This window comes from Mesocricetus auratus, unplaced genomic scaffold (assembly GCF_017639785.1).
Source record: "Mesocricetus auratus isolate SY011 unplaced genomic scaffold, BCM_Maur_2.0 Super-Scaffold_100008, whole genome shotgun sequence".
Taxonomy (NCBI): Eukaryota; Metazoa; Chordata; class Mammalia; order Rodentia; family Cricetidae; genus Mesocricetus; species Mesocricetus auratus.
This window is the reverse complement of record NW_024429192.1, coordinates 46050214-46071472: the sequence shown is the minus strand read 5'-3', so window position 1 is coordinate 46071472 and position 21259 is coordinate 46050214. Positions and strand designations below refer to the sequence as shown.

At 40.9% G+C, this 21259-nt stretch overlaps 1 long non-coding RNA gene across 1 annotated transcript; it reads left to right on the top strand.

The window, feature by feature from the left end:
* Positions 1 to 1181: 1181 nt before the first annotated feature.
* Positions 1182 to 20119, top strand: LOC121141939. The gene is made up of 3 exons (XR_005878913.1): positions 1182 to 1346; positions 2656 to 2785; positions 19878 to 20119. It is a non-coding gene; the product is annotated as an uncharacterized LOC121141939 (long non-coding RNA).
* Positions 20120 to 21259: the final 1140 nt, after the last annotated feature.

Below are 21259 nucleotides of genomic sequence, written 5' to 3'. Positions count from 1 at the left end.
AGGTTGGTACCATGGAAGCAACAGAAATATTATTTCTCATAGATCTGGGGCATGTAAAGCCTGAAGTCAAGGCTCTTGCAAATTTGGGGACTGGTGAGGAGAGTCTGTCTCCTGGCTTACGAAAGAGGACTGCTCAGTGTGTATCTATGTGGTACGGGGCACAAATCAGCTAATACCATGGCATTGAGGGCGCTGAGATTTCAACACAGGAGACTGGGGAGAGTACATTCAGGTCCCAGCATAATTCCCTTCCTTGTAGCAAGATAAAGATGAAGAATATAAAATCTCAGACTGTGTAGAGCTCTAAAATCATCTTATGCTGGCTATATAATCCTGATTCATTAATACACAGTAGCCATTGCTGGCATGTGTCAAAGTTGTACTGTGCTTAAACCACCATGACAAAGTTTTCCAAACATGATTCCATTTGATATTTATGACAACCTGATGAGGTGTATCTCATTTCTGATTTTATAATGACGCTGCTGCCTTGTAGAACAGTAAGTGGCTGGCTCGAAAAATATTGTCACCTTAGGTACTAGGCCAGGATTTGAAGTCTAAATCTATCAGGGTAGTAAGAAATACCAACACGTGTGGAGCCCACTCAAGGGGGACTTCCCTGTACTGTTCGCACAGGGCCGGGACCACATCATAACGTGAAGAGCTGAATTTCTAGAAAGGGAGTGACTGGGAGTTAGGGAATCTAACTTTAGAAGTCCTTAGTTTCCATTGCCCAATTGCTGGACACTCATTTCAGGGACGGTAATGAAGCTAAGGGCAGCTATGGCTTCCTGACTTTCCCTGGGTTACAGGGGGAAGGTAGGAGATTGAGTATCTGTCCTGCACTTGGGAGGAAGAGGAGGTTCTCAGACTGTGGCACCAGCATCATTTCTCTCCTCTCTCCTCACGCACTGCTCTCCTTTTTCAGAAAAGCTAAATTAATTCTTTAGACTTCTTAAGAACCAGACAGGTTTGAATTCTGTAGAGTTTATGAATCTGCTGAGAGCGCTTGGGACATGAAGTCATATTTTAACCCAAAGCGAAGAATTAGAATTAAAAAAAAAAAAAAGACTATTTGAGACTCTGTGGGGATCAGAGCTGGGTATTGTGTTACAGAAATTTTCCATTTCAGACACAAACAGCACTCAGCAGTATGTGGCCAAAAAGGGGCTGAGAGAGACTCCAGGAGGGCCTGGAGAAATAATACCTCCTTCTATCCTGAGGCATGCCGCCAGGTTCTTGGGAGGGTTGTCTAGATCTGCTTCGGATTACACTGGGACACCAGGCATGAGAATGATGGCCACAGAGTCCCCACAGAGAGACTCCCCGAAGACCTCCTGAGAAAGGTACTTTGCCCCTCAATGCCTTAGTTTCTACAATCTGAAAATGGGATTAAAAATTTAGCATTTGTTGAGTACTAAAATCATTATATGTTGGCTATACAACACTGCTAAGGCCATGTCTTTTTCAATTATGATGTAATATTTATTGCTGGAAAGTGTTGGGACCTTACTGTGTTTGAGCCATTGTGATAAAGCCTGTACATCATTTCAACTGATGCTTGTGACACCCTGGTAAGATGGATGTATCACGTTTCCAATTTCATATTGATAAAGCTGCCCTGTAGAAAAGTGGCTGGCTATCGAAGAGTCATCATCTCAGGTAGTAGACTGATATTTCAAGTTCAAATCTAACCTGACCCTATTACCCATACACAGAATCTGATGGGTGAGGTGGGGATTCATGGATAAAGTTTGTCCTTGTGACACTGCACCCCATCTGTCAGCAGTGTCCCTTTCTGCTTACCATAGAAAACCTTATTTTTAAACAATGTTTTACTGGTTTCTTATGTAAATAAGTTGGCCCTGGGTATTCAGCCATATTGCCCAAAGTGTGGTATCCCTGAGCGATGTCACCTGGGAACTTGTTAGAAAGGTCCTCTAGTCCCACTCAGATCCACTGTGTCAGAAACTCTGTGTCCAGGACTCAGTAGTCTACGTTTGAACAAGTCCTTAAATAATCCCGACTCAGCAAAAGGTTGACAGCCAATTGGCCTTGGAGGTAAATAAAAGAGACTTAAATCAAAAATAGAGTCGAACTATGTTTCTCAACAGCTGCCAGTGACTCATTCTCCCCACTCTACCCTTCTGAGTTCTGTCCTTTTTAGGACGAAGGATTTGCCCGAGTCCTGTCTTGTATGATACATTTCATCAGCAGAGTCTGATCCCTTCTGAATGGAGGCTGTGCTGAGGCAGTTGGGCCTGTTCCCACCGTGTTTATCCAGAGCCTGTTCCCACCATGTTTATCCAGAGCCTGCTCCCACCATGAGCATCCAGAGCCTGCTCCCACCATGAGCATCCAGAGCCGGGGTCTGTTTTGGAATCCCCTTGCTCAATTTGCAATACGAGTGATTCTCTTCAAATTGTCCTTTATGCCACAAAAAAGGATGGGGTGGCTGTGAACTGAATTGCAGCCAGTGGTTCAAAATAATCAAAACAAGGCTTAAAAGTTAAAAAAAAAAAAAAAAAGGATGGGGTGGGGGCCAGAGAAGTCAAATGACTTGACTCTCCATCAAAGGGAGCGATTGCTGGGTAGAACCAGTATGCACGCATGCTTAGTTTACAGTTCCCTCCCATTGTCCTGACCCGCCTTCAGGTCCTCCTCACCTAGCAGTCTTCTTAGAGGCTTAAACAGCTGAACCGGAAGCAGGGAAACGTTACCACGGAGCGCTCCTTCAAACTTTGCCTTCCTCTGGGCCTCACCACACCTAAGTGCTTTTAATTCGGTAAGCAAAAACTGCACACACAAACACACCACAGAAGTAAAAAGAGTGAGACTGTTCTGCCTTCTGGCCTGCTTTCCAGAGGCCAGTGTGGACAGTCCGTCCTTGCCCGCCCCTCCCATATCTGCTTCTCAGTAACTGTGTAACCTTTCACTAAAACCCATCGACTTGCTGGTTTGTTACCAAAGCCTTACTTGTTATTGGAGACGGTGTTTTTCTTCATTGAAAAACAGTGAGAAATTTTACTTGACTTTGCCAGAAAAATGGAAATTGCACTTACTAACGTGACCCGTTCTTAGCATCTCCGAAACAGGAGTGTATTTTTCTTTTTTTATCTCAACAAAGACTTGTGAACATTAAGTTCCTCTTTTAGGGGGAAGTTTCTCTGGATTCCATTTTATATCTCCAAATAAGGTAAAATAAAAATGTTTGAAAGGCAAGTGTGGTTCCTGCTGACAGAAACTGTTTTTGAATAGCCAAGGAGTTTTGCTCAGCATTCCCAGTTGCAATCTAGGCTTATTAATTTACTGCAGAGATACTACAAGGACGAAAGTCATAAGTCTGAGTTAGAAACACCAGAGGACAAGATGAGCTATGTGTGTAGAATAGAGAGAACCCTGCAGTATGAGAGGCATTTGCAGAAGAGTTAACAGCTCAAGTTCAACAAAGAACCCATGACTCGGGCAAAGAGATGTCTTAGCAGTTAAAAGTACTTTCTACTGTTCGAGAAGACATGCGTACCCAGTACCCCTGTCAAGGGGTTCACAGCTACCTGTAACTAGGTATGATACCCTCTTCTGGCCCCCAAGAGTATCACGTGGATGACATACACAAACACATTTAAAAATAGAACCTTAGAATCATAGAAAGAAAAAAGGCATTGGTGGCATACACCTTTAATCACAACACTCAGGAGGCAGAGGTAGGCAGAGCTCTGTGAGTTCAAGGTCAGCCTGGTCTACAGAATGAGTTCCAGGACAGGCTCCAAAGCTACACAGAGAAACCCTATCTTGAAAAACAAAGCAACAACAAAAACAACAACAAACATAGGAAGAAGCCAAGACTCAGTATAGACAGAGACAAGCGGATCCCTTGGTGATCAACCAGTGTAGATGAATCAGTGAGCTCCAGGCTGTGTTGAAAAAGTAGAGTGTGGAGAAGGATTGAGGAAGAGACACTGGTTATTGACAGTGCAAGCACACCTCTACACGTATGTGCATACAGACTATGGACACACACAAACACACACACACACACAGAGCAAAAAGTTTTGTGTCAGGTAAATTGCATACTGTTTCTATAATACATTATAAACCAACAATAATCATAGAAACTCTTGATGGACATTTAACTATAGTCTATTGATTAAAAATAAAAATTCTGGACAGCAATCAACCCAAGTCCAAAATTTGGCTTCATTTGTTTCTAGCCACTGAAAGTTATTTAGCTTCTTTGATATATGCTTTTCTTTAACCTATAAATTTGGGTTTAGAATACCTCACAGACCTGCATGAAAATTTGGTTGTATAAACTCCTATGCTGGATTTAGCAGATGACAATTCTTTGCTATCTTAAACCACAATTGGTAAAAACATACCGAATAAAAGCTGCTGCTCTTCATGCATGTGAACGTACGCACTATGTATATGATGTAACACATACACACACACAATTTTATAAATTGATTCTTATGAAATTACATCATATATTCAATATTTATTTTCTTGCATATATGCATTTATTTGTGTGTGTGTGTGTATATTTGTGTGTGCTTGCATGTGTGGGGGTCAGAGAAAAACTTGCAATAATTGACTCCTTCCACCACAATGGCTTCTGGGTTCAAACTCATGTTATAGTCGTAGGGGTAAGTGCCTTTATCTTTGGAGCTATTTTACTGGCCTCAATGTTTTAAAAGTGGGGTATTTGTGAGAAAAAAATGTCAAAATTTAGAATGTTAATAAGATATCACTACCGACATTTCTTTCTTTAAAAAAAACATATGAGCGTATGCATACACACATAAACACACATGAGGGAGAATAAAGAGAGAAAGAAAGGGAGGAAGGAAAGAAGGAAAGAGAAGAGAAAAGAAAAAGAAAGAAAAGAAGCCCCCACAAACCAGAGGAATGCACAGAGACCTTAAGAGCCTCCCTTTGGTGATGGGGGATGGTTGTCCGCTCTATTGCAGAGTGAGATTTTCCCCCACACAGTAATTTTTTTTCCTGTGGTTTGCTCAGGGATCAAACAGTTTTCAGTTACTTTTCTCAAGGTCTTCCAAAGAAGTTCACAATTGCTTTGTGAAGTATTTGTTCTGTCACATTCTTACAGAGGCCCACCACAATCTAATTAGCACCGGCCTGTGTGCTCTGAGGTACAGCTGAGTCTCTTCTACCTCCTTCTACCTCCTTGCAACAGAGTCTCCTCATCTGCTTGGTTTCCATTTTCCCAGGCACTGAGGGCTTTGACTCAATCTTGTTACACAACCCACAGGGGACTCCTTCAGACTCATGGTTCATGTCTCCAGTTAGAGGCTTTACAAAATGAATTGAGCATACGGCGCTAATCAGGAATGCACAGGCCACGAAAGGCTTCAGAGTTACAGTTCGGTTTGCTATTTGCTTTAATACTTTTAGTGCAGTCCGCGTAAGGAATCACTCTAAGGTTCACTGTGTAAGAAACATGGGGGCATAGCTCTGGCCCCTGTCTGATCTGTTCTGTCAATTATTGTTTGTATACACACAGACACACATACATTCAGACACGTTTACACATACAGACACAAACACACACACTTAATGCACACATGCTCACATACACATACACACAAGCACACATACACAAGCACACACTTTGGTTACTTTATATTTATTTTAACATTTAGTATTTGTTTAATGGTTTTTTTTTTTTTGGTTTTTCGAGACAGGGTTTCTCTGTATCGTTTTGGAGGCTGTCCTGGAACTCGCTCTGTAGACCAGGCTGGCCTCGAACTCAGAGATCCGCCTGCCTCTGCCTCCCGAGTGCTGGATTAAAGGCATGAGCCACCAGCACCCGGATGATTAATGTTTTATTTGCTGATTTCACCATTTGAGTTACATACGTACACACACACACACACACACACACACACACACACACACACACATATTATTTTGTTAGTGGAAGAGATGAAGATATTGTAGAATTTCATGGTCTAGAAGGCTCATCAAATAAGTCTTTTTAACAGATGAGTTTAAGAAACTTGAAGTAGAAGATGATCTCCTAGGTCACTTCAAACTTCTGCACACACTTTGAACTGGTATCTAAGGTCTTTAGGTCTTTACTGGTTATTTATTTACCTATTTTATATTTTTCAGAGAGACAGAGATGAGAGAGAGAGAGAGAGAGAGACAGAGAGACAGAGAGAGAGAGGGAGGGAGGGAGAGAGGTGTATGAAAGAGAGACAGTCAATGTGTATAACCCCTGCTGTCCTGGAACTTGCTAAGTAGACAAAGCTGACTTTGAACTCACCAAGATCTGATTGCCTCTGCCTCCCAAATGTTATGCTAGGATTAAAGGCATGCACTACTACACCTAGAGGCATTGTGAGTTATTAATGTATAACTTTCTTCTTTAACCTCTGGCTCTGTTGTTTCTTGCTCTCAAACTCCCACAGCAGCCAACTGTTACGGAACAACTCATGAATTAAATCATTTGTGCTTTCTCTTTTCTCTTGTTCAACCTCCCCCATCCCCTACTCCTTTCTCTCTTTTCAGGGCCCACGCATGCTAGGCAAGCTCTCTGCTGCTGAGCTACATCCCTATGGTGTTTCTTCAGTGCTTCAATTTTTTTTATTTAAGTCTTCAATTTTCTATAATGTTTAACCATGCCTTTGAGACTACAGTAGCCATCTTGAGAAAGCAGTTAATATTTTGTATTTATTTTCATTCTCCATTTGAATTCACACAATGCTTCTCTTTAGTTAGATGAGGTTTTGTTTCTAATTTGATTTTGCCTTAAAATGCCAGTATCTTGCTGTGTGGGTAAAGAATATATCATTTCGTTCTGTACACCAAGAAGCATATGATCTGGGAACCATTGCTTTATCCTAGCTGACACAGCTGTTAGGTACTCACATGACCCCTAATCCGTTGTAAAAATTTAATTGGACAGCTGCCTTGATAATATGCAGTCTCAATGGCAGCCTCTGTTGGGGAAAATAATATGCTATTGTAGTAAGTCTTACAGATTAATGATGCTTCTCTGCAAGAAAGTGACTGGTGAAAAAGCGTTCCCCAAGTGGGAATGAAGCTACACCCTGGGGAAAGTCACCTTTACTATCCGACTTGAGATGGGGTTGTATTCTTTGAACTTAGAACTGTTGGCATTTCTGTTCTATTAAGCATTTAATTAGGCAGTGTCAATATAGCTGAGCAGTGTTTTAAGGTACTTTTTAACAAGGACACCATTGTTACAGGAAAAACAGTCCTTTCATTTGCACCATTAAAATTACAAGGAGAAAAACGGGGAAATATTCCTGGCAGAATATTTTTTCAGTTCAAGTGTGACTTCTCAATCTAAATCACCAAATGCCTTGCCAAGCATTTCTTGCTTACTCAGCAAAGGGATTCAGATTCTTGTAAAATTAAATGTAGGTTGACAAATTAAATTTAACACCACTGCCCTGTAGGACATTGTAAATGTGAAGGAGATGAAAACAAACAAGAGAAGTGTTTTTATAATAGGCTAATGTAGAGTCAGATTCCAAAAGGCACAGGAATGACATCTCTAAATATAATTTAGTGCAAAGCATATCAAGCCATAGTGACAATTAATTTTTATGACGTGCGTGTGCGTGTGTGTGTGTGTGTGTGTGTGTGTGTGTAGCAAAGCTTGACAATACCATAATACCATATGGAGATTATGGCATCCATATAAAGGTAACAGGATAACTGGCAGGAGTCAGTTCCCTCCTTTCCATTGGGTCCTAGGACGGAACTTTGGTCACTTGGCTTGGCAGCAGCATCCTTATCCACTAAGCAATCCTGCAAGTCCTGTGATTAATCATTTTAAAAGATGTGTACCCATAATCCCATTCATACATTAATAATATGAGTGTTTTTTATTCTGTACAGATCTCTTTTGCAGGGTCTAAGAATTTCCCAGAAATGTCTCTTTGATTTTTGAGTTAAGCACATCTCTGGGTTTGCATCATCACAGTGTAAGCAATATTTTAATAATTCTTGAAATACACATCTTACATTGTTAGTGATATATAAAATAGTTCATCTGTAAATTATCCTCAAAATGGAGTTTTGTAATTTTTTAAGAAAATGACTTATAGTTCATTTGAAACTTATTTCTCAATATATGTTAACAGAAAAGACATTTCCACCTCAACTGGGCTGTTTTAAAGTACAATTTTACCTAGAAACCCGTATTTAAAGTCTGACTTTGAAACCAGGTGTGGTGGAACATGCCTTTAATCCCAGTACTTGGGGCAGAGGAAGATGGATCTCTGAGTTGGAGGCCAACCTGGTCTACATAGTGAGTCCCAGGGCAGTCGGGGGATACACAGAGAAACCTTGTGTTGAAAAACAAAGCAAAACAAAAACTTGACTTTGAAAGAAATAAGAAAAAAAGCTGTCTGAGTATTTTTTAAAATGTCACTAATCTCACACAAATACCTTAATTTGAAAACTATTGCACTTAACAGAAACCAAGGTGGCAGTAAAGACAGACATAGGTCAGCTACTTTGATGGGACTTCATAGGGTCATCACTTGATATTTTCATCTTTGTTTGCCTTGACTCCTACAAGATTCCTCTGTCTTCCATTTTACATTGTTATTTAAGTTACTAATAATGTGTGTGTACACATGTGCATATGTGTGTGTCTGTGTATAAGAGAGATCTATATGTGTGGAGATCAGAGGACAACTTTATGGTGTCTGCTTTCTCCTTATACCTTTATGTAGATTTTGTGGATGAAACTCGAATTGTTGGATTTGTATGCAAGCATTTTTTACCCACTGAGGTATCTTGTTAACCCCCAAGTCTTCTCTTTCCTTCTCTAGTTCCTTGTCAGAGACCACCATATTTAAAAAAAACTGAGTCCTCATGATTAATGTGCCCTTGGATACTGTCAGTCAGGAGCAACTGGTGTTACTGTTGCTGGTCTTTGTGGCAGCCATCCAAGGTGGCATCCTGAACAGGACCTTGCTGGTGTGCTGTTTGTCTCTAGTTAGCTTCCTGTGTTCCCTCACACACAGTCTTTCATTCTGCCATCTCCCCAGCAATTCTGTGAATTATTTGATCTTGTCTCAATACAACTCACTTACTCCTTGCAGCTCCAGACTTAGTCTGTTTCTGAAACCAAGAACTCTGAACTAACTATAGTATCGGGATTCAAGGCCAACACCTCAGGATCAAACACTTAGGAGGGAAACTACACTGTGCTTTTTAGCCACAGGGGATCCAACTGTGGGAGCTACTGCATCTCATGAGACAATCGACTTCTGTTCTCCAAATAGCCAAACAAAATTTGATATCACACAGAAAGACATACCCAGTAAAATCAAACAAGCAAAACTGAACAGGAAATGGCAAATGAAAGTAAAAAAAAAAGTACTGATGCAGGAGTTAGTGTGTAAAATCCAAATGAAAAGTGGGATTTTTAGAGAACACCCAGCACTAAGTAACTTCCTCGAATTTTAGTCATTTATGTACCATCTTAATGATTTTTGCTGCGTTTACTTCCTACCTATTCTTTTTTTGTACCTAGCACGTTTAATACAATTGTTCTTTTAAAAATGCCTAAATGAAGAATCAAACTTTAATACATCCTTTAAAAAAGATTTATTTGTTATGTGTATGTATCTGTGTGTATACGCATCCCATGTTCATGCAGTTGCATGAGGAGGCCAGAAGAGGGCATCAGACTCTCTGGAGCTGGAACTGGAGGGAGTTGTGAGCACTAAGTGTTCTTAATTAGTGAGTCATTTCTCCAGGCATGGCACATAATTTTTAATGCACATGGACATAAATGCATATTTAAAAAATCATTATCAATTTGTACTATACAGAAAGCTTAAATGAACTGCTATTTCATTCTTGTTCAAAATAGTGTGAATAAAGTGCTATTTGGTCTGCCTTTACTGACACAAAATGATGACTTTCTACTTTTGTCCTTGGCTGACGCTTGCTTGTTAGCTAAGAAACTGAAGTTATTATGGATTGAATATGAAATGCCTTCACATATTTTGAATGCTTAGTTCCAATCTGAGAGTGCGATTCTGGAAAGTTGTAGAGATTCTAGGAGGTAGAGCTTAGTTGGTGAAAAGAGATTATTTGAGTGAGTCTTGAAGGTGTGTTAACCCTTGCTAAATCAAAATATCTGCATTAAGACATCTTTATAGGTTTTAATGTACCCTCTATTTTATTTTAATTTAATGTGTGTATGTGTATGTGTGTGTGTGATCACACAAGTACAAACACACATTTGTCATACCATTGGTGTAATGGTCAGGGGACAAATGGTTTTTGCATCTGTGTTGTGAATTCCAGGCCAACCAGGCCCAGGAGCTTCTGGGTGATTCTCCTGTTTCCACTTTCTATCTGGTTAGAAGAAAGCTGGGGTTACACATGCTTGCCACAGGATCTGGCAAGCGAACGTGAGTGAGTGTGTGTGTGTGTGTGTGTGTGTGTGTGTGTGTGTGTGTGTGTGACTCAGGTCATCAAGCTTGCTCAGTAAGTACTTTTACCTAATGAACTGTCTCTCCTTCACTGTTGTCCTTAATTTGAAGTTGCAGCAATTGACATTTCTTCCAGCAGCAATGTCACATGTATATCAATATCTCTTAGTACTCATTTTTTCCAGTTTAATAAAGGGGGAACACCACCTTATTGTTTCAGCTTGCTTGCATTTCATTGCCAATGCGACTTGGTGTCTATGTGTTCATGATTACGGGTCATACATCTCTCTTCTTTGTGATTTTCCAAATCACTCAAGGCCCAGTTTTCCATACAGCTTCTGCCTTTATTGACATGGGTTAGTTACCACTTCATTAGGAGCAGCAGTCTATTTTTGACTGTTACTTGTGTGGCAAATATTTTCTCCCAGTTTACTGTTCCTATTTATATGTGTTTAAAGTATTTGTAAAACGAGTTTTAAACATTTATATAGCCAAATCTACCCTAATTAACTTTTGCATATGTTCTTTGTTTCAAGCTAGATGAAAAATTAAAACTCACATGCAAGCTGTCCCATTAAGTTTGGTGTATGACATGTTTCTAAAATAGGGGGACAAGTCAACACTCTGTTGGTCACACTTTAGGAAGCATCAACACCATTTTAGGGGATAAAGTTTTTAACTGGTCCATAAATGTTTGTCTAAGTAATTCATGTAGTCTAGGTTGAAAGCTATGAAATTTAGCCTTCTGACTGACGCAGTTTAAAATGTGTTTTAAGTCAAAGTTGGATTTGCCAGTTAAGTCAAAGTTGGGCTTTGTTCTGGGTGGGCAACTCTATGGTCTAAACTTATCTTTCCTGTGTACCTGGTGCTGACCTCAGGAGCCTTCATTGTCATTTCTCCAGTTCTGTTTGTTCACCATTTCAATTTAAAGTTGCTCCAGGATAAATTAAGTTCAACTGTGTAGAGGTCAGATTTGTAACAGGACTGTCTACCAGGTGAAAGTCTCTGTGGCCAGGGGGGGCATGAGAGGCTTGGGTTAGAGAGAATGTTTTAGATTGATGCTCCTGTTGAAGAGATGGGCACCAGGTACACTCTGATTCAGGGAACAGTTCCACTTTGTTTCTCTGATTTTATTTAAAACTCTCTGGACTTCCCTCTTACCTTCCCACTCGAGGGAGAAAAGCCACCTTACCCATGGCTACCACAAATCTCCACTCTAGTAGCTTTAGGAGAGTTAGGAAAATTCCTTAAAAGAAGCAGCATTTTCTTCCAGTTCTGAACTCTTAAAATGGAAGGATGCCAGTTCTAATCTTACTATGTTTGAAATAGTGCATAGACCTCAGCTCTTCCAACTGTCTTCCTGAATACCCATCCACTAGGAATTTGCCTGTGCTGTGTTCATTTCCTGATGCCTTTACAGCCCTGCACTATGCTGTGATGACTGCCTTGTTGCCTATATGTTCTTTGAGACATTGGTCTACTTTTTGAGAACAACAGTCAACATGAATAATCATCTTGAATCTATAAATCTCAGCACAGAGTCCAACATGCACCAGGCACTCTGTGCATACCTTCTTATTGGATCTATGCTAGAGCAAAGGAAAACATTTGATTCCAGCATGCTGTTATGACCTTGGCCTAGGGGAAAGTGGGGGAGTTGATAGCTTTTGATACAAATGCATCTGAGGAATCGTACTACCATTTTTGGAGATTCACCAGACAGGGCTTGAAAGAGGAAGTGTGGTGACCTCAACTAATCTGTTTAGGGGAAACAGCCAAAGATTAAGCAAAAGCAGACATGGTTGGAGTACATCTGCAAAAGAGAGTTAAAAATATGTTCAGGTTATGGACATAATCCAACAAGTGATGCTTAGGTCACTGTATCCATGGACCAATTTCCTCAAATTTCGCTAGCTAATCTTGTTGATAATATCATCCCAAATCAGATAGATGGTGGTCAGATATATAGCTGAGCATGCCACGAGTTTTTGAAGACATATGAAGTTCATACAGTTAACCAACCCTGAGATTTATTTATATTATCATTGAAGAATTGTTTGCATGCCAAAGGTTCTTGTAGTACGCCTTTTCTAAAAATGATCAAAACATGTTGCAGCAATTTTAAAGCCTGGAGTATGCTATCAATAGATTTCTTCAAGGACAGTCTTTTAAATGGATACTAATTAATTCCAGAAATTAAAAAAGTATTTGGGTTTTGTATAATCCATATCCAGGAAGAGTCCTGGTGACATTTTTCTTGTACAATTTTCTATTGTCTTTGTCTTATTAGGATTCTTTCCATGCAAATGTATGTGCGTGCATGCAAGCACACACACACACACACACACACACACACACACACACAGTGTAACTTATTTTAGTCCTATCTTAAGTATAGCAGAACACTTGGAGTTCCCAAATACTTGAAAATTTATGATATGAAAACCCCTTCTGGTTAAAATGCTGTCTCCTACCCCTTTGCCCCAGTAGACAGTGAAAACCAGAATATAACTTCTATTGGCTGAGCTGTTATTGTTTCAGTCACTGAGATAGGAAGCAGATGGGCTCTGACTTCATTGGCTATCAGTGAATGAGTGAAGGTTATAGGCAGCTGTATGTATGAGTAATCAGGGGGCTTTTTAAAGTAGGAAATAGAATACATTTTTTTTGAGACAGCATCTTACTACGAGTAGCTTTTTCTGTCCTGGAACTGACAAAGTTGATCTCAAATTCACAGAGATCTGCCTATCTCTGCCTCCTAAATGTTGGTATCGAAGGCTTGCACTTCCATACCTGGCTTTAGAATACAATTCTACTTCATACTATTCAACCTTTTCTCCGCAACTAGAAAACAAACTAGGCTAGACAATCCAGCTAATAATAGTAACTAAGTTTAACTAAGAAGCAAAGGATACTCCTTGACTCTAGAAGAACACTCCAGCCTGTATTTTGTCATTTACCAAAACAGATGAAAAAGTATACTATATTTTAACATCATGTCTCTTATTTTTTAACTTGGTGGGGCTGCATTAAGGCATGGAGGTTTTGAGAAATGATTGTTCTCAATATTTTTGGATCAGCAGCCATTCTGATTCTCTTGGGCATGAAGAGATGGTACAAAGTAGCATTGTATGTTTACACTCTTCTCTTGGGCTTTATTTGGATGCTTATGGTCAATAACTTGTAAGTGTTGTATTAATTTCCTTTTTGTTGTGTAATAAATGACTCTGACAAAGACCAATTAAGGGGAAAGTGTTTATTTAGCTCATGGTTCCAGGTTCAGTAGATTATGGCAGGGAAATTGCAATGGCAGGAAAATGAAGCAGCTGGTCATATATCCACGGTCAGGGGAAGAGAACAATGCATGCCTGAATGGTAGTGCTCAGCCTACTCTCTCCATTTCTATACAATCCTGGATTCTCTGCCCAGGGAATGGTGCCACCCACAGTGGGTGAGTCTTTCTACCTCTGTGTTATTATGATAATCCCCCAAGACTTGCTTAGAGGCCCACATTCCAGGTGATTGATGGTAAATTCTGCCAAGTGGAAGATGAACGCAAACTGCTAAGGTGCCTTTTGGTGATCACTTATTTGTTTCATCATTTCTTAAATATGACTATAGCCAATGCAGTTATGGACAGTATCAACTAAACATGACTTATTGGGTTGTCAATAGTCCTTCCTGAGAAATTACCCAAGGAGTCGATTAGATGTTAAGAATATAGTGAAAGTTTAGAGGTAGGAAGACTTGGTAGGACTTTTGTTGTTACTGTACGAAAAAGCCACTTGGCTATCCTGCCAGGAGACCCAGATTCTCCCTATTGAGTTCATAGCTTTGATTCCTCCCCCAGAAAATTATAGTATATGTGTATATTAGATATACATATATGTATACATATGATATATAAGACTCTTCAAAATGGGGCAAAATGGGCAGTGACAGATTCTAAATCCTTCTGAGACATAAGAACATCTGTGTCTAATATCTCTTTGACTTTCTCGTTCAGTCTTTTGGAATGTGTCTCTTCAGTGGGAGTGTATGTTTGAAGAGATAATATAAACCAGTGTGGGTCCACAGTAATGCCACATTTTCTTTAATAGGATTTCTAAGCAGGCCTTGGTGTTTAGTGCAATTAGTGGCTTTCTTTGAACAGGACTCCCCCTGGGTCCTATTTGTCCATGCTATGTGGGATGGTTAATATTGATTAATAACTAACACCAACTTAACAGGACAAGACTTTTGACCTGCCTATGAAGAATTATCTACATTAGGTTAAGTGAGGTGAAAACCCAATTTAACTGTGAGTAACACCATTCTCTGGGATTGGGTCTTTGACTCCAAAGGAGAAAGAGAGCTGTGATGAACATTTTTAGTCAATTTGACACTAGCTATAGTCATCTGGTAGGAGGAAACTTCGCATGAGAAAATGTCTGCATAAGATCAGAGTATAGGTTTCTTGTTTGTGCTTGAAGGTTGAGTGGGGGGGGGTAGGATAGGGGGAAGAGGGAATCATAGGTTAGAAGACAGATCAGGCACCATTGTGACCTCTAGTGATCTAAAGGGATGACACCAATTGGCAAGCTAAGCAATAGTGGAGAGACCACCTCGAATGCCCATTCCTGATAATGAACTTGATGTCTGTAACCATCCTGGAGCCTTCATCCAGTGGCTGATGGAAGCAGAGGCAAATACCCACAGTTAAACACTGAGCTGAACCCAAGGAACCCTGCGACAGAGAGAGAGGAGCAATAAGCAAAATGGCAAAGAATGGGCTTGCAAAACCAGCAGAGACAGCTGATCTGAACAGGGGAGAGCTCTTGGACCCCAGACGGACAACCGGGAGGCCAGCATGGGACTGATCCAGACCCCCTGAATGTGAGAGTCAGTGAGGAGGCCTGGGCAACCTATGGGGCCCTGAGCAGTGGATCAGTGTTTATCCCTCCAATACAAACAGACATCGTGTGTCCATAACACAAAGAGGGATGCTCTCTCAGCCTGGACTCTTACGGGAGTGCCTGGACCCTACCCTGAGTGAAATGACAGACTCTAGATATCCCCTATGTGGAAGAAATTGGCAATAGGGTGGGAGGATGGGGGGATGGGAGGAGGGGAGGGAGAGGGAACTGGGATTGACATGTAAACAAGCTATTTAAAATTAAAATAATAAAAAACTTCTAAAAAAAAGATCAGAGTATAGGCAAACCATTGGAGCATTTTGTTAGTGATTGATTGGGAGAGCCCAGCCCATTGTGGGTGGTGCCATGACTTGGCTGATGGTCCTGGGCTCTATAAGAAAGCAGGCTGAAGAAGCCATGAGAGCAAGGCAGTAAGCAGCATCCTCCATGGCTTCTCTTCTGCATCGGCTCCCGCCTCCAGATTCCTACTCTGCCCAAGTTCCTGTCCTGACTTCCTTCAGTGATGCGCAATGATGTGGAAGTGTAAGCCAAATAAAGTTATTTCCGCCCCAAGTAGCTTTTGATCTTGGTATTTGATCATAGCAATGGCTATGTACTAGCTGAGTACTAGCCAGCTTTCTCCTTTTTGCTGCTTCCTCACTGTGGATACAATGTGACCAGCTGCTTCCAACTCCTGCCATCCTGACTCGCCTACTGTGCTGCTGGACTATCCAGCAAACTGCCCGAAACAGCCTTCCTCCCTTTATGTCACTTTGTCAAGGTATTTAATCACAGCAACAGGAAAAGAAACTAACTCACAGTGCCTTAATGAGCAAGCACCAAGCCTTCCTTTTTTGGGGGAAGAAAAAGAGCATAGAATGAAACAACGCCCCCGGGGGGGGGGGAGGGGTGAGCAGGGAGTTGCAGTGCTTGAATAGGATATCACAGCCCTGCTAGTCATCACGATGCCCTTCATTTCTGCAGATTATAAGAGAGAAATCAGAACATCTCCAAAGCAAACCGCCCTTTCAGCCTGGCCCTTGGGGAAGATCTCTGATGTGTTCTCACTTCCGTGATGTGCTGTGCTTCGTTGCAATAGCCTTTCATGGAGCTTACAAGAAGGAACAGGAGCTCAGACTTAAGTCAGCAGTAAGCTGGCTGAGTAAGCCTGGGAGAGGCAGCTGCCTGGGCTCAGACAGGCCAGGGGGACAAGTGTGGTCTCGGAATCGAGAGGAGAGTCTTCTTCAGCCCTCCATCATGGTTTTGTTCCTCAGAGGGACAAGGGTCAGACCCACACTCGTCCACATTTTGCTCACATCACCCTCTGCCCCCTCTAAAATACACAAGGTTCCAACTGACTCGCTGCCATGTTTCTTTACCCTCGGGCAAGTCGTGTCACCTGTAAGAGCTGCTGTTTATTAGGGGAAAATGACAGTCACGGCTGCTCTCTGAAGCGCTCATTTGTGACACATGAGAGTCAAAGCTCAGCATCACTGCCAGGTTTCGGCCGGATGTGAACTCACGTGTGACTCACCGCACTCTCACAGCTGAAAGGGCCCCTTCTTTACAAAGATGGGTGAGGCCAGCCTCCCCAGTGCATGGCATGTACAGAATTACTTATCTAGGACATGGGGATTTATTTGCTGATTTTATTTCTATGAATTTGTGTTCACTTGCAGGAAGTTATGTGTGGGCAGAGCCTGCAGAGGCCAGAGGAGGGTATAAGATCCCCTGGAACTGGAGCTCTGGGAAATTGAGTCACCATGTGAGTCTTCTCCAAGAGCGGTCAATTTCTCCAAGACAGCTCTTCAGAAGCTCCATATTTTCTTTATGTGAAGATTTTATTTGCATGAGTTAGCATATATTTATGAGGGTGAAAGCAGCCACTCTGATTAGATTTCATGCCTTCTCCATAGAAGGGAATCCATGCCCGATACTTAGGCCCTACGGGAGAACTTACTACAGTTGTTTAGCTAAACGAATATGGTGACAAATCGCTTGCTAATTACTTACATTTATAACCACGGGAGAACCCTACCCTTAATCTGAGAAGCTTCTTTGCAATAAATGTCAGTAGATGGAGAGGCTCATGGCTGCTCAATGTGCTGAGAATAAAGAGACCATTGAGTGCTTAGCTCTAAACAAGGCATTTATGCTCCTCTGGCCCCAAACTAGGGAAACACTGTTGAAGAGGGGACAGAAAGAATGTAAGTCAGAAGGTGGGAGAGAGGACTGCAAAATACTATCTGCTGGGCATTACACAGCCATTGCAAACCAGAACTCACAACAGCAAGGGTTGCCTGCACCAGGCCTGTACAAGCCCGGGCTTGTCAGTAGGCAGTCATGGATCTTAGATAAGCTTATAGGATCCTACCTCTCCTTCATGAACTATTGGCTACTTACGGATCCTGGGGCCGTGAGTCGTTGATTACAGTTGTGTATCCACTGGAAACCTATCAGTTCTGTTTGTGTGACCATGGATTTAGAATTATCTAACAGAACTGGTGGGCTCCCAGTGGATACCCAATGAAAAGGGCATGAGCATAGGAGGAGGGGCATTGGTAGGGTTGGGAGGGGGATCTGAGAGATAGGGCGTGAGAGCAATCAGAATGCATCTGACACATGTTTGCAATTGTCAGTGAACAAATTTAGTTTTAGTAGTAATAAAATGCAATCCTAGCCTTGGATACAGCCCTTGGTTGTATAACTGAGAGGAGATTAAGTGTCTAGTCCCTACATTATAAAAGATAAGTCTTTGTTCACTTGGCTCCCATGCTTGCTTTTTTCTCCCTGACTATTCAGAATAATTAGGGAAAAGGTTATCACACGACTGACAGATATATGATATAGATTAGATGATGATTAACAATAACAAGATAGAATTACCTAGCTTGCTTAATAGTTTTAGTTCTTGATTCCTAGCTGTGATCAGTAGATAAATGTTAATTTAATTACAAAGTGAGAATGAAAGAAGATAATTATTATAATGAATGTTTTAAATTCTAAAATAAAATGTGAAAAGAAAAAGAATTTCCATACTTACTAATGTTTGTATTAGTATGTATAAGCATATGTTAGTTATACATAATGGGTTTCGTAATGACATTTTCATACATATGTATACTGTGTTTTGGTCATGCCCCTCAGTACCCTCTCTTGTTCCCCTCCTGCTGATCCTTTTCATCTTCCTACTTCCTAGTCAGTGCCCCTTCTATCTTCACATCTTTTTCAGCAGGGTTTTGTGCACTAGCATAGATGAGAAGTTATTTGCATGACACTTCACCAATGATGACTTGTGCTGTGTAGCAGTTTCCTCCAACTTTAAAGCCTTCTACTTTGTATGTTTATCATGAGGTGAAATAGCAACGAGCCATCTTACTGGCCTTCCAATGTTGTCATCCTCCCCTCTCTCCACCCTTCTTTTCCTCCTCTTCCTCTTCTGGGCAGCGCTTCCATGTGTAACTCTGGATGACTTGGAAGTCTCTGTTCACCAAGCCGTCCTCAAACTCAAAGAGATCCATCTGCCTCTGTCTGCAAAGTGATGGGATCAAAGGCATGTGCCACTTTTGATCCCATCACTAGGTGATTTTTAAAAAGCACTTTCTCTGCTAAAGTCATGGTTGTTGCCTCTTAATACTATTTACAAATATTTGCTGAGATTCCCCAAAAATTCAGGATTAGTGATTAAAAAATGCCATACTAGTGATTAAAATTATACACGAGAGAGAGAGAGAGAGAGAGAGAGAGAGAGAGAGAGAGAGAGAGAGAGAGAGAGAGAGAGAGAGAGAGAGAGAGAGAGCTCTGAGTCTGGGGTTTTATGCAAGGATTGAGTTGAAACTCTTATATGTGATAGATACCAAATTTTGATTTTTGTTTTCACTTTGTTTTTGAAACAGGATCTCACTGTGTATCCCTTGCAACTCACAGAGATCCTCCTGCCTCTGATTCCTCAATACTAGGATTAAAGTCATATGTCACCATGTGACTGCAAAATTATTCTTAGTAATAATATCTAACAGATTTCATCTGGCAAACTTAGCATAACTCATCAACAGATGTTTATGATTATTCAACTAAAGACACACACAAGTAAATACTTAAACCTAGACACCAAAAAGAAGTCTTAGCACAAGTCTAGATAGAAAAACAATGAGTTGGAATAAGGATGACTTTGGCTGCATGTGCTTCTGTTATCTGGCAAGTTACCAACAGTATTATCTACTATGAAAATATGTCTAGAGAGAATGAAGAATCTCCATATTGTAGGTAGATGCATGACAAGAGGCCAACCAGATTCAGGGAATTAGTTCTGCTTATGTTCACGCTTGCTAGAAGTTAGATTTTGTGGAATCCAGGAGTTTGAAGTTGAGGAGTCATTCTTTGGAGTTGGCAGAATCAATCATACTCAGGTTTTAGGTTGTCAAGGACTTGCAATACACACACACACACACACACACACACACACACACACACACACACACATTTTCCTTGCGAATTCTTCTCATCGGTTTCTGTATTTTCCCTCCTCTAGCAATCTACTGGCATCCAAACCACAAACTCTCAGTTGCTCATCCTGTGGAACCAAATGAGATCACCACAAAGTGGCTCCATGGATGAAAGCCCTCTTTCCTCAGAAACTCACTGGAGCACCAGCCAAAGGCACTGTCCAAGGTTTTTCTTAAGAAATACACCCTCTAAAACAGCAATCCAGCCATGTCAAAAGATCACCCAGCTTAGTGAGAATTCTCTGCAAGAAGTATTTTTGGTAGTGTTTTGGCTTTATATATAAAAATAAATTAAAAGACTTTGTGAAAGTTGCCACAGTGTATAGAGAAACTTAAACTGGATCCTGCCTTCAAATACAGATTGAGGTCTTCTGTGAAAATCTCATCTTCATTTTACATTCTGGGAAGCTCTCCAGACTTTGATAAATTGTTGTTAATAATTATTATTATGATTATTATTTTTACATCAGTTCCTTTATTGTTCTTATAAAGAAAATTGAGCTGGAAATTAGAGACAGGAATGCAACAATTTTGAAGCTTTTATGGACCAGGATAGGCGCTTCATTCTCTCTATTGCTTATCTCAAATTTATTGATTCTCCTGAACCGTTGCAACTCTGAGAATATGTTTCTTTGATAGGTCAACCAGAAGGTAACCATGTGGAGATACTAGTGGGTCTCTCACCCTTACCAATGTGAACTACTTCAAGGGACATGGATTGGGGGATAGTGTTTTTCTTTATTTCTTTATTTCTGGCATGAACTCCAATGATGCCTTAATTTGCACAAGGGCAAAGACTTTGGTCCTTAGATTTTAAGTAACAATTACTGCCATTGTTTTCATTACTCCACAAAATCTAATTAGAGTAACAGCATTATAGCTCTGACCTGATAGAATTGTAGCCAAAAGTAAGAGAACTGCTGTTTGAATGGGTCTCTATAGCCTGAGAACAGGTTGTGCAACCAAACATTTGGCATTTCAGGGCTGAAAATAGCTGAAGGCTCCACTGTTCCCATTTGTAGGCTTTAAGCATGTAGAAGAATCATTCCATAGCATGAGTGTTTGCATGTGTGCTCTCTCTCTCTCTCTCTCTCTCTCTCTCTCTCTCTCACACACACACACACACACACACACACACACACACAGAGAGAGAGACAGAGACAGAGACAGAGAGACAGAGAGAGAGAAATTTGAGGTTCAAGCCCCATGGGGCTTGTTAACTGAGAGAGACAGGAAAGCTCTCAGTAGGACTGGAAGCATATAACCTGAATACAGTGCTCATCTCAAATGGCTGTTATGGCATTAAATAAAACAACTGACACACAGGAAAGAAAGTTTTGGAAAAGTGGAGCTTTCTTTGCGACCAATGTGACCACGGAAATCAACTTGTAAAAAATCTTGTAGAGAG